A 12,962-nucleotide genomic window follows, 5' to 3' on the forward strand; every position below is an offset into this window, starting at 1 on the left:
CTTGATTTTTTTTCCCCATATGAGACATTGCATCTTAAGGGAGACAGCCTGGTGTTGGCCTCCTTTCCTAAGGATGGAGGTGAATTCTGAAAGCTCTTTATGTAGGTAGCAAAATAATCAGGGAACCATTATTATAGCTATGCCTGTCCATGTAAAGCGAGCACAAGTCATAAGCAGAAAAAAGTGCAGCCCAGGTGCAAGGTGAACCCTAATGTTGTCTGTGCCTCGCCTCCCCGCCTTGAGGAACGGAAGTGCAAGCACAGGTGGTTGAGTTAGCCTCCAAGCCCAGCCTGCGCCCCCCTCACATCCCTCTGCATCTGCAGGGGCACAGGCCGTGCTTCCATCCCTCGCTCAGTGCCAGGACTGATGCGTCAGGAACAGGGGGTGCTGTCTGCCCCTTGTTCGGTGCCAGGGATGATCTGTCAGGATCCCTCATGCTCAACTGGTCCTCACGTCTTCATCACCAGCCTCTTGCTGGTAACGGGCTTGTTATTACCTTGGTATGTGTTGTGGGGCGGTGCTCAGTCCTCCGAGGGAGGGAATCGGCCCGTAGACGATTCACATTCAACAGGACCAGGGAATGGGTTCTTGTTCCATGTCCTGGATCCCAGGAAGCCTTTGTCCTGGACCCTGTAACCCCTGGCGTCTTCCTGAGAAACGCTGGTGCCACTGGAGCACAGCCCGGCCCCCTCCAGTTTCTCCGCTTTGTAGCTGCACTTGTGTTTAGCAGGTCTTCCAGGACTTAGACGCTGCTTGGTGTGAGCCAGGTTTTGTGTAGAAAGAGGACAGGTCCGAGCTGGCAACCAACCAGCCCAGAACTATCTTTTATGCTTCCAGATTCTGTGGCCAAAAACTTACCCGTGGACATTGAGGGTGATGCACTTCTGCTCCAAGACATCTGTGGACTCAGCTAGAGGGATGGAAAGGATATGGAGCCTCTTCACTCTTGGCCTGGGCCTGGACCTGCTGTGTAGCCTCTCAGTGGCACCAGGGCCCCCTTGTGTCACAGCAGTCTCAGGTTGGTGGCACTGCCCCAGGATGTCCCAGGCTTCATGATGTCCAGGCTCCTCTGGCATGGCGGCCTCAGGTGGGTGGCACTGCCCTGATGGACGTCCCAGGCTTCATGATGGTAGGGGCTCCTTGTGCCATGGCGGCCTCCGGATGGTGGCACTGCCCCAGGGTGTCCCAGGCTCCAAGGCCAGTGTTCTGTCCAGCGATGGGAAGTTGTACTGTAAGGTCTAGTATCGGAAGATGCCTGGGGTGCTATCCTTCAGAGTGGTCCTACACTCACCACAAATCAAGCCAGGGGAGGCCCTGCCAGAATTTGCAGCTGTGTTTCAGGTCGTTCCACAAAGCCTCTTTTATTTTGGTCTAGTCAGGTATATAATTCTTTATCTCTTTGATGTTTTTGAGACAGGCAAAAAAAACCCTTTTTGTTGCCCAGGCAGTGGTGTGAGCACAGCTTACTACAGCCTCAACCTCCCAGGCTCAAGCGATCCTCCTGCCTCAGTCTCCTGGGTAGCCAGGACCCACAGGCACATGTTCCACGTGTCCCCATGCCTGACTTATTTTTGTATTTTTTGTAGAGATGGAGTTTTGCAATGTTGCCCAGGCTGGACTCGAACTCCTGGACTTAAGCAGTCCAGCTGCCTCAGCCTCCCAAAGTACTGAGATCACAGGCATGAGCCACTGTGCCTGGCCAAGTGTGTTTCTAATTTCAAAATTAAGAGGACCCAGAGTCAGTTAACTGCATCTCTACTGGAACATGCTACTTATAGTACATTAGGAAAAATCATCCAGAACTTGGAAAAGGACAGACACAGCCCTTCGAGGTTGTCTGATGAACCCCTGGGGTCTTTAACCATCTGGAGGGATGTACCGTGTCAGACTCACTGTTGTCGACAGGCTGAAGCCCAGGTTTCATGACGTTATGTGTCGGCTTGTAGTACTTTCTCTGGCAGAGATGCGAGTGACTTCGCTCAGTGAGAGGCTCATCTCAGGGACTTCATGGCCTGAGGGACGGCAGCCTGTTTGAGCTAATCGAGCAATCCCGCACTACCCATATTTTCTGAAACGCCTATGAGTGACTTCTCACACGGTCTTTGAAGCGGCTTCATGCCCGCGCTCCTTGGTAATGATCGAATGCTTTTTTTGACCCCTCGTCCCCTTTCTTTGGGGTGTTCCAGTCTCAGTTCTCATGTGTTCTGCTTCTACGGGAATTTCTGAAGCTGCTGAGTGTAGAAATCACTGAGGAGGCTGTGCTCCCACCCCTGTGAGTCTTCCAGGCATCATCCTCTCCGAGGCTTGGCGAGGTGGCGTCCATGGCACACCGAGGAGGCTGTGCTCCTGTCCCCCATGAGCTTTCCAGGCGTCCTCCTCTCCCCTCCGGGGGGGACAGGAGGAACCTTTCAAACCCTTCTTAAACTTGTTTTCATGTCTTTATTTTAACAGATTTCTTTGCATCGTCTCCCTTATCCAGAAGTGAGGGTGAACGCTGAGTTATTCACGGGAGTCAAGAAACCACACGCAGCCCAAAGAGACGTTTGTTTCCCTGGAATGATTTGTGTGTGTTCACCTTAAAATGCAACTCAGTAAAACAGGTGTGTTTTGAGGAATGACTTTAAATTACCCAGGTAAAAATGTGACAGTTAAATTTCATCGTCTGTGCGGGTGTCCACAACCCCCTTCTGTGATTGCGTGTGAGTTTGTGACTTGTGGTTATTTTTGAAGAAAGAAAATCTGTTGCTGAGGACTTCAGAGGGTGTGCTGGGATTGTGTAGGGTGGACATCGGGGACTTCAGTGTGTGGCTTCCTTGAAGAGGTTCAAATTAAGGCTGAGAGTCCCTACTCCAAAATGCTCTGAAACCTGAAACATTCCGAGCTTTCCCATGACACTCGAAGGAAATACTCTTCAGAGCACTTTGGATTTCAGGCTGGGGATGCTCAACTGGAAAGTGAAATATTGCAAGACCCTTCTGGCCCCAGGAGCTTGGATAAGGACATGGAGGGGGCCTGTGCCAGGTGTCCCTGGTGTGTGAGGCAGCCTGGGCTCGCTGGACTGGTTTTTGTAGGAGCCACAGAAGGGAAAGAGGGTCAAAGTGGCCACGCCTGACTCCTGAGAAGGCTGAACCAGAAGGAGGTGGGCACGGAGGGCAGCAGTTGAGTCCCCAGCGTCCGGGGCTCCTGTCCCTGGTGGAGTTGAGAGCCTCCTCTAGTTGTGGCCTCTCCCCTGTCAGCAGCCACTGAGGCCTGAAGGGAGAGGGGGCTGAGGAGAGGAGGGAAGGATAGGCCTGCTTCTGGAGAGGGCCGGCGTCGGCCTGTGCTAGCCTCATGTGCTACTCCGGCATCCAGGGTGCACGGCCGTGCCTCGTGGTGTAGTGGTTCCTGGGATGCACAGCACTCTTGTCTGCAGTAACGTCTTTGTCTCCAACCCTTGGAGGCAAGTTACCTTTTTCCCCAGTGAAAAGAGGTAGAAAATCTTATAGAAATGCATTTGCTCTAATGTCTGTTTTCCGATAAGAAGTGGTCGCTTAGGCTAAATCTTTGGGAGGTCAAGACAGGAGGATCACTTGAGGTGAAGGGGTTGAAGATCAGCCTGGACAACATAGCAAGACCCCATCTGTATAACAGAAAAATTAGCTGAGTGTGGTGGTGCGTGCCTGTGGTCCCTGCTACTCTGGAGGCTGAGGTGGGAAGATCACTTAAGGCTACAGTGAGCTGCGATTGCTCCGCTGTACTCCAATCTTGGCGACAGAGCCAAGACCCTGTCTCAGAAAGAAAAGTTTAAAAAAAAAAATCCAGAAATGTCATTTTCTTTTTAAATCATCCCAAAAGAAAAACCTTTTTTTCTAAGAATGTGAAGGGTAACTGATACGATTCTTTCCTTGCAATGTTTCTCCTTTTCAAATATTTACAGTAGTCCGTCCACATCATCTCTCATCTCTCATCTCATTACAGAGCAGCAGGTTTCTTTGAGGTTAGTGGTGTTTCTCTGTGTTGCACCTTGGAGAACAGCCAGCATGAAACCTCTTACCACGATCATGCGCATTGTTTGTAGTCTCAATTAAAATCCTCTCCAGAGACGCCTGTGCTACTTATTATAGCAGAACTTTGGTTGCGGTGAAATGTGCATTCAGCTAACGGTTTTAAGTTCATATCTGAGATGATGCTGTATAATTCATGAAGCATATGGGATCAGTAATGATTGATGATAATTCTGGCTGATGTCATTTAGAGGATATTTTTCACTTCAAATTAAAACTTCCTTCGCGATAGTCATTTTGGGATTCATTTAACTATGTGCTTTATTTCATAGCTCAAATTTTCATTAGTCATTTCATAACACAGGATTTTGAAAGCAGACTTGGCAAAATCTTTCTAACAAAATGTTTGCTTCTGACGTCCCAAGGAACAGCATTCAGAATTGCTGGTAACTGTGGTACATTTTAAGGCTGATGATAGAAGTCACTTGAACGGGAAGGGCTGCTTTGTGAGGCAGATGGGGTTTGAACCCCGACCCTCCTGATACACCAGGCCTGATCCTGGCCTTCTCTCCTCTCCACTGGGAGATGAGAAGGGTGCCAGCATCCACCTCACAGGCCGTCCTGAGAACCTGGGACTAAGGGCTTGTGTTCCTCTTGCAGGTGGCGCAGATGTGGGAGCTTGACGATATACACACTGCAGGCTGCCAGTGTCGGGGTAATCCAGTTTTAGTCATAAAGGTGGGATTTGCTTTGCTCCCCTGCAGACCAGGTGCAGTGCTGCTGTTGTAGCAAGTGTGTGGATCCTCTTGGGTGGTCCTCAGGTGGACAAGGAGTCACCGATTCGGATTCCCAGTGTTAGATATGAGGGGACCAAGGACCTCATGTGTTCAGAGGGGAGGAGTAAAAAGCTTCCCTTGTAATTCCAGGACTGTCTATCCCAGGAATGCCAAACCACTGGCTTTCACCTGATGCTGTCGTAGGTGACACTGTATGGAAATGAGGACTCATATTTCGCATACCTGAGCACTCAGTGCCCATCTCCCTCCAGGGCCGTGGCCGAGCCCTCTTGATTTCTCTGGGTTTCCAGCCTGGGGATCTGTAAGCCCAGTGTCATCTCTGGTCTCGGCCCCCGCTCCCCACAGGGACAGGAGATGGCTTCAGGAGGCTGGTGATGAATGCCTGAATGAAGTCGACTTGTGACTGCAGTTCTGTCTAAGGGCCTCCCCGGGTGTTAGATGTCAGTAAATGACACCTGTGTGTGGATCTCATGTGATGAGAGAAACAGTGGGGGAAACCAAAGCTTGTGGAGTCTGCAGGTTCTGGACTTGGGGTTGTGTGCACCTGTGTACTTGGTGAGGGGTGTGATGTCTGGAATGAGTGTGCAGGTGTGTCACGTTTGTGCGTGTGTGGTGAGTGTATTTAGCAGGTGTGGGTGGAGTTAGCATGTTCATGTGTGTCGTATGTATTTGAGGGTGTGTGTGGAGTGTGTACACGCATCATATTTGGTGAGTGTATTTGAGGGTGTGTATGGAGTGCATACATGCGTTTGCACGTCTAGTATTGGGTGAAGGGGTGGCATGTGTGGAGTAAGCATGCATATGTGTGTGCTGTGTGTGGGGTTTCTACGTGGTCCTCCCCTGAGCCTGCTCCTGGGCCCTGCTGTCCTGGCAGCTTTACAGTTTGGTGTGTCTTTGATTCCGGAAGATTCTGGAACCAAATTCTGAAGCTGTGATCACAAACTTGCAGCCCTGGAGGACGCTGGTTCATGGAGCCGGCACGAGAGTCTCTGTGCTGGCCTCACCCTGGGCTCTGTCCACAGAAGAGCATGTCTGATGATTGAGCTGTGTGGGTCTGTGGCTCCCCAGCCTCAAGTCAGCCCTCAGTTCTGTCTCGCCTCTGTTTTTCTTGCTGAGGGGCTCCGGGAAGTGGTGCCTGGGATGCCGTTTTCACCCTGGGGTTGCTTCACCAGCTGCCCAGGTGCTGGCTGCCTGAGGCCTGCTGCCATCCTGGGTGGACGGGGCTGTCACGGGGCCATGCCTGAGCACCTGTGGGAAGGCAAGGTTAGGAAGTGCCAGAGGTGAGTGGCTTCATCCCACACTTGATTTTTTGGAAAGTTCTGGATCTCATATTTTTCCCTAAGGGAAGTTAGAAACTGAGTTTCTCTTTAGGGGAACGTCTTTGCAGCGTCTGTTTGAATGTTCTCCAGGTGTGGAATACTCGGGGCCGTGTGTGTTTGGGAACATCCGTGTCCTGAGCGAATTCAGTAGGGAATGGAGAGAGGCCTCCTGTCAGCTTGGCCTCTGTTTCCAGCTTGTTGAGAGTTGATGGCTGCTGGTATTCCGGGGAGAGTAAAACAGTGGGCGGTGTGGGGTGGGAACGTTCCCTCTGACAAGGTCAGTGGGAAAGCATCTAAGCAAACGTCGCTGTTCTCCGGGCTCCTCGGGGTCGAGCTTGTTTTGTGGTGTTGAGGGAAAGCTACCCTTGTTCCTGTTCCTCACCATTTGAAAGGTGTCCAGGGCTCGTTCCTCTGGGGAGGTGATGTGCGTGAGTGGGGGTCAGGTCGCAGGCTCCGAGGTTATTTGGGACCTGTCAACTGATTTCCTGAACACACAGGTGCTTGGTAAAGATGTTCCTGATTAGCTAAAACATGTCAACAGGACGTGATAGCTGGTGGTGGTTTAAAGCCTATCACAATTTTCCTGATACTTTTTAAATGCCTGTTGAATAAGGGAGGATTCACGTATTTTTGTTTTCCTGTCTGCATACTTGATATTTTGTTTTTTGTTTTTTATGTGGATGTGCAGTTAACAGGATTTAGAAGCAGTCTCAGCCCTGGGGAGACTTCAGGGCCACCTCAGTCAGTGCTGAAGGGAAGCAGGGATTTGGGGGCTACCTCCTCCATAGGACAGACACCAAGGGCTAGAGGTCAGCAATCTCAGTGAGGTCACAAAGACGGGCACAACCAGCACCCTGGCCTATATGCCTCTCCTTCACATTTGTCTCTGCTCAAACTGCTCTCCTGGGTCATCACGGGTGATCTCTAGGCGCGTGCTTGCTTCTTGTAGAAGTGGTGTCTGGCTGTGGTCAGTGTGGGCCCTCAGGACTTCCATGTTTTTGGCTCACATCAATATTGGACAGTGGTGTTTGTTTTGAAGTGGTAGATCCGGTGGATTTTGGCTTTACCAATTCATTTCATACCTGTTCTCCTAGATATAATACCTGTTCGTAAGACATGTTTTCCTAGGTGCTGGGGCCCTATCATAATCCACGTGTTCTCCTAGGCGCTGGGACCCTCTTGTAAGCCGCATGTTCTCCTAGGCGCTGGGACCCTATTGTAAACTGTATGTGAGGGATCTCGGAGGTGCTCCTTATGAGGATCCAATACCTGACCTGAGATGGAACAGTTGCAATTCAAAACCAGCCCCCAGAAAAATTGTCTTCCATGAAACCCATCCCTGGTGCCAAAAAGGCTGGGGGACAGCTGGTCTAACGCGGGCTAAGATTTCAGTAGATTTTTGGACTTGGGCCTCAGTTGAGGATTAGATTTTGAAAGGTGGGGATTGAAGGCTTCTACAGGGCAGGTTTTCATCTCCAGTGGGGCCTGGGCAGAACTGGGTAGAACTGACCCAGAACATGACTAGTCAGGCTGGCTCTCTGCCTGCGTCCTGTGTGTGCAGCCTTGCTGTTTATTCAATTGTCTCGTGGTGTGGATTCCATCCACAGTCTCAGAGTAGTGGAACCCATTACTTCAAGGCTGATCTTATTTAACTTTATCAAAAAAGACATGAAAATCGTTTAGTATAGATCTTCCAGATACCTGTATCCTTTCTTTTCCCAGAGGCTTTTAAGTATTGCAACTTAAAAATCTTCAAAAATAACTTTAAAGGAAAACCTCTAAGTACATTTTTGATGAGCACCCTTGACAGCTTTAATATGTGGAGTAAATTCCCTTGACTTTTGTATTGCTAGAAACTCGTTCATGTTTGTAGAAGACTTTGTATTTTGTCAACAGTGGCCACTGTTCGGTGACCATCATACCTGCCGTGGTCTCATTTAGAAAGTTGGATGTGGATGTATTAACTTTTCAGACACAAAAACACATGGGCTGTTCTTTTCTGGTTTTGATTTTTTTGTTTTTTTTTTCCCCTCAGCTGAATTCAAGAAAGGGAAACAAGCAGACAGAGTAAGTACCAGAAAGCGTCTAAGTTGTTGGGTGGGGGATCCTACTATGGTGTTGGATTGTGTTCTGCCAGACATCACTCCTCAAAAAGTTGACCCTGAAAGGGCTGGCATTGCCCTCACCCTGCGACATTCGTCTATCTCACCAGAGAATGAAGAATCTGCCAGAGTACTGTGAGTCAAATTCAGTCAGAACTCGATTAAATAAGAGGCTTTGTCTCAAAGGCCAAAACATGAGGACACATTTTTAATTTTATTTATTTTTATTTATTTATTTATTTATTTTTTTGAGATGGAGTCTCGCTCTGTCGCCCAGGCTGGAGTGCAGTGGCATGATCTTGGCTCACTGCAAACTCTGCCTCTCAGCTTCACTCCTCTCTTCTGCCTCAGCCTCCCGAGTAGCTGGGACTACAGGTGCCCGCTACCACGCCTGGCTAATTTTTTGCATTTTTGGTAGAGACGGGGGTTTCACCATGTTAGCCGGGATGGTCTCGATCGCCTGACCTTGTGATCCGCCTGCCTCCTCCTCCCAAAGTGCTGGGATTACAAGCGTGAGCCGCCGCTCCCGGCCGAAAACATGTTTCTTTACTGCCTCAGTCCTCAGCTGGGTAGTATGTTCTTTGTCTTGAAAGGCGCGCTCTGCGAGATGGGAATCTTCCGGTTGCTTACTTAGGGAATCCTGCCGGCTGTCATTGACTGGAGAGCGCAGTTTCCTGGCTGCCCTGGTCTTTCAGGGGAGGGAGACTGAGGGGTCATTTTCCTACCTGGACCAACATGTTTATTAAACCTGGCTTGTGGATCCTTTGGATCTTTTTATGAAGGAAAAGCCACTTCTGTGACTTTCAGATGAGTGGAAGTCATGTTAACAGAAATAAATAAATAAATAAATAAATAAATAAATAAATTTTGGCTACTATGGAGAAGTTTTGTCCTTGTGACCTGTGAATACAGTCACGGGAGAGCAGAATGTTCACGGTGTGGGTGCTTACAGTGTACATGTAGAGTCACATTCTTCACTAGTATTACATTAAAAAGTGACAAATAAGAGAAAAATATTTTGCTCATTACAACCTCGGTAAGAAGCTGGCAGTACTCTTGTTTTTGGAAGGGTGTGAAGGGAATATTGAGAAAGTATCATCAACGTTAGACTCACCCACTCTGCAAATCCTGGGCCGGCTCGCGTGAAGACCCCGTGATGGAAAGATGCACCCTTCTGCCCGGAAGGAGGTGAATCTTTGTAGCACTCAGGATGCTTGGTTCATCTCTATATAAAGGCAGAGTGTGAAACGCCATGGAGGCTGGGAGAAGAGATGTAGTTAGCAAGTATGAGTGAGAAGTTTGGGGCTTGTTAGCACCTGGCGTGTGTGCAGCAAGCTTTGCTATCTGCACACGTGTGATCCTTAGAACCCTGGCGTGTGGAGCCATGAGGCTGTCGAGGGCCCCAGCTCCCAGCAGGCTGAGGAGTTCCCTGTTACCACCAGGAGAACCGTGATTGAAGGCTGTCACTCAATCCCAAGTCCCGGAAGGGGCTCCTTTCAGAGAGGAAAACACCCCTAGAGCCTCGGACAGAATTCAGTGATTTTTCTTATGATGTTGCTTAGATTTCGCAAACATGAAACCAAGAACATATTTCAGAATGCTTATGGTTCTTTTGTAACCATGGAAACAAAGTAATTTGCAGTCCATGGACAGTTTGCAGAAGCTGAACTGTCTACAGCATGAACACAGCGCTCTCCCTACTGCCCTGGACCTTGCTCTGGTTTGCTGGGGAGGCTTTGCAGAGCCTTTTGGCTGGGATACCTCTCCCATGTCCCATGTTGCTACCCCTGGTCACAGCCATACTACTGGGCACCTGTGCCGTGAGGACACTGAGTGGACACGGGGCCGCGGGGCAGCAGTTGGTCATGAGGTGGCATCCACATGGTCCGAAACAGGTTTCTGTTCATTAAGAATGATCGTTGCAATAAAAACATAGAGTGAAAGAAAACCCTCTACTGACCTGAGAATGCGTCAGCTGAGTTGGATGGGGAAGTGCAGTGAGGAAGGTGAGGACTGAAAGGAAATGAAGGAGGGAGAGGAAAGGAGAGAAGGGAAGTGAAAGTGGGAGGGAGGATGGGAGTGAAGAGGGAGATGGAGGAGGAGGAAGAAGAGAGAGGGCGGTGGGCAGGAGCCTGGGAAATGAGTCCCAGAGTCGGTTCCTGACCGTCATGGGTGCGTCAGAGCTGGTCTTCCAGGAGAGGTGGCCTGGGAGGGCTGACCCTTAGGAAGTTAGGGCTGGGGGGAGCTGATTTTTTGGCCCTCAGCGGGGCTGTTGCTGACCTGAGATGCAGTCGATGGTTATCCCGAAGAGGTCGTCTGCACAGCCACCGTTTGCTGCCAGGTTGGAGAGAGAAGTGCTCCCCATGGGTTCTTTCTATTTTGTGGAGTTTTCCCAGTTTAGCTGAGCAGCCTGTCAGTGGAACTGTCAGTGATTACTAACATGTCTGCATTCTACAGAGCAGTCGGCCAGCTTCCGATCCTGTAGTTGTTAGGGACACCACTCCCATCGTGTCAGTGCTGGCCTAGCATGGAAGCCACAGCCGGAGGCACTGGGAAACCTGCGTGGCTCTTGCCGCGGGGGTTCTGATGGGAGTCGTGTGCTGGAAGAATGATGTCCTTTAGGCAGAGCCTGGCGAGGAGGGGGTGCTGCTGTTGCAGCAGTACATGGAATTTCAAACGACGAACGAAACAAGCTTTTAATTATGACCAGAGTTCTATGCCCTGCTTTTCTTCAAATGGAAATGTTGTGCTGAAATGAATTTGCTGTTAATCGGTTGCCTCATGCAAGACGGAATGCTGGGAGCAAAGTAGAATGTGGACTTCTCTACGAAGCTTCCTCCTCTCAGACTATAATCAGCTGGATGGTGCTACACAGGAATATGTGAGAATTCGTGTGAGAAAGGCGATGGGTGCAGACCTGTGTGACCGGCAGGTGTTGGGGGAGGTTTGAGAGAAGCTTTTGGCTGAAGTGGTGTCAGGTGCAGTTGCTGAAGTGTGATGTCTGGCTGGATGGAAGAGCACACGCCTCTGGGCTGGGGGAAACAGATAAAGGAGGAGGTGGGCAGACATGAGTCGTGTCTTAGGAATGGTAGCAATTCAGGCAGATTCAGGATCAGGCTCCCACGGGGGAGGAGTGGACATCAGGACCAAGGGAGCGTGGGGCGGGGGTCATGCCCAGGCCTCTGCGGAGCTTGCTGCTGTGTCAGCAGGGCCCTGTGCTTGCCCTCCTTAAAGCTTTCCCGATCCATAAAACGGGCACAACAAAATCCACCTTGTGACATTGAAGCTTAAATGAGATGATCTACATGGTGTCTTCCTTCCCTTCCTGACACATCCTAGACTCACAGCTATGGTAGCAGCGACAGACTGGATGGAATGCTGGAGCCGCTTTGCGCCCGGTGAAGCCACATGGACTTGTGCAGTGCTGGCGACTGTCTCTGAAAACCTTTAATCATGGCAGTGGCAGCCTCGAGTGGCTCTTGGCATAATTCAGTCTGTGGAGTGCAAGGTTGACTGGATCTCCGTGGCCATTGATACTATTCAGGGGTGAGCTGATGGGGCCCTAAAACATGGGGGAAGGCCGAGAGGACTTGGCGGCCAGAAGCATTGTAGATTTCTGGCTTCGAGAACTTGCTGACTTATGGACATAGGAAGGTAAACCCAGATGGCTCCAAAATTGTAAGTCCAGAAGAAAGGTGGGAGGGTACAATTGCTGAGTAGGTCATGGTTGCCCTGTCTCTTTCTGGCCATCGTTTCTGCTCCCTCCCCCTGCCTTTGTGGGCTGGAGGGCCTGAGCCTGCACAGTGGTCTCTTTCATGGTGACGATGGCTGATTATTACCCTGCACTAAGAAGTCTCTCCACTTTATTTTGCAGCAGTAGGTAAATACATTTAAGGAGTGATGGTTTAGTGGTATTTGTTTTGTTTTTGCTTTTTGTTTTTTAAAGTATCATTTAACTGAATGTTATTGCCAATTTCACTGATCACTTTGAGATGCCAAAACATGCTTTGATTTGTTATTTTTTGTTTCAGCTAGTTTATTGCCTCACAGGAATGCCAATTATTCTGTTGTCACACATCATTAAGTATCTCAAATTGTGTTACTATAATACTTAGCTGAATTACCTCCCTTATTTTGACTTTTAAAAAACTAAAATCTGTGTGAAACACACAGGATGGTGCATGTCCATTGAGGGTTGTTGAGAAGTGTGACTTTTCCTGGCATGCTTGAGAATCAGTGACATTATTTTATAGAAACACTTTGTAACTGACTCCAAAACTAGAAGCTCCTGTAAAGGGCAGGGTAGGCAACGTGTTATGTTTTGTGTGTCACAGAAGTCTCTGCATATATTTCTTTTGTTAAAACTTCAAAGTGTAAAAACCACTTCTGGTTCCCTGGCCAAGGCTCAGTCGGGGATCATGGTTTGCAGACCCTTGACAACAGCTGAGCTGAAAGCTGATCTCCCATGCGGTGAGCAGGAGCCCACCTCATTGCTTCAGCCAGGAAGATGCTGCCCCTCATGCTGGAATTTACTTCAAACAAACTTGAAAGCTCTGGCACCGCTGCTCATTTCCATACTGTTGCAGGCTATCTAAAATATGGAGCATGCCTTGGCGTTTTGATTTTGTTACTTCTCTTGAACGGCTCTGAGATGGCTCATCACAAGTTAGACATTTGCAGAAATGATCAAGCAGAGCTGGAGTCATCTTGCAGATCAAGTGAAGATTTTTCTGAAAGCTTGTTACAGGCTTAAATTTCTGA

The 12,962-nt window shown here is 49.4% G+C and overlaps 1 long non-coding RNA gene across 1 annotated transcript; it reads left to right on the forward strand.

Annotated features, from left to right (window-relative positions):
- The first annotated feature begins 816 nt into the window (after window positions 1-816).
- On the forward strand, window positions 817-4,274 carry LOC144333692 (uncharacterized). Its single transcript, XR_013402621.1, has 2 exons — window positions 817-1,087; window positions 2,452-4,274. It is a non-coding gene; the product is annotated as an uncharacterized LOC144333692 (long non-coding RNA).
- Window positions 4,275-12,962: the final 8,688 nt, after the last annotated feature.

This window comes from Macaca mulatta, chromosome 13 (assembly GCF_049350105.2).
Source record: "Macaca mulatta isolate MMU2019108-1 chromosome 13, T2T-MMU8v2.0, whole genome shotgun sequence".
Taxonomy (NCBI): domain Eukaryota; kingdom Metazoa; phylum Chordata; class Mammalia; order Primates; family Cercopithecidae; genus Macaca; species Macaca mulatta.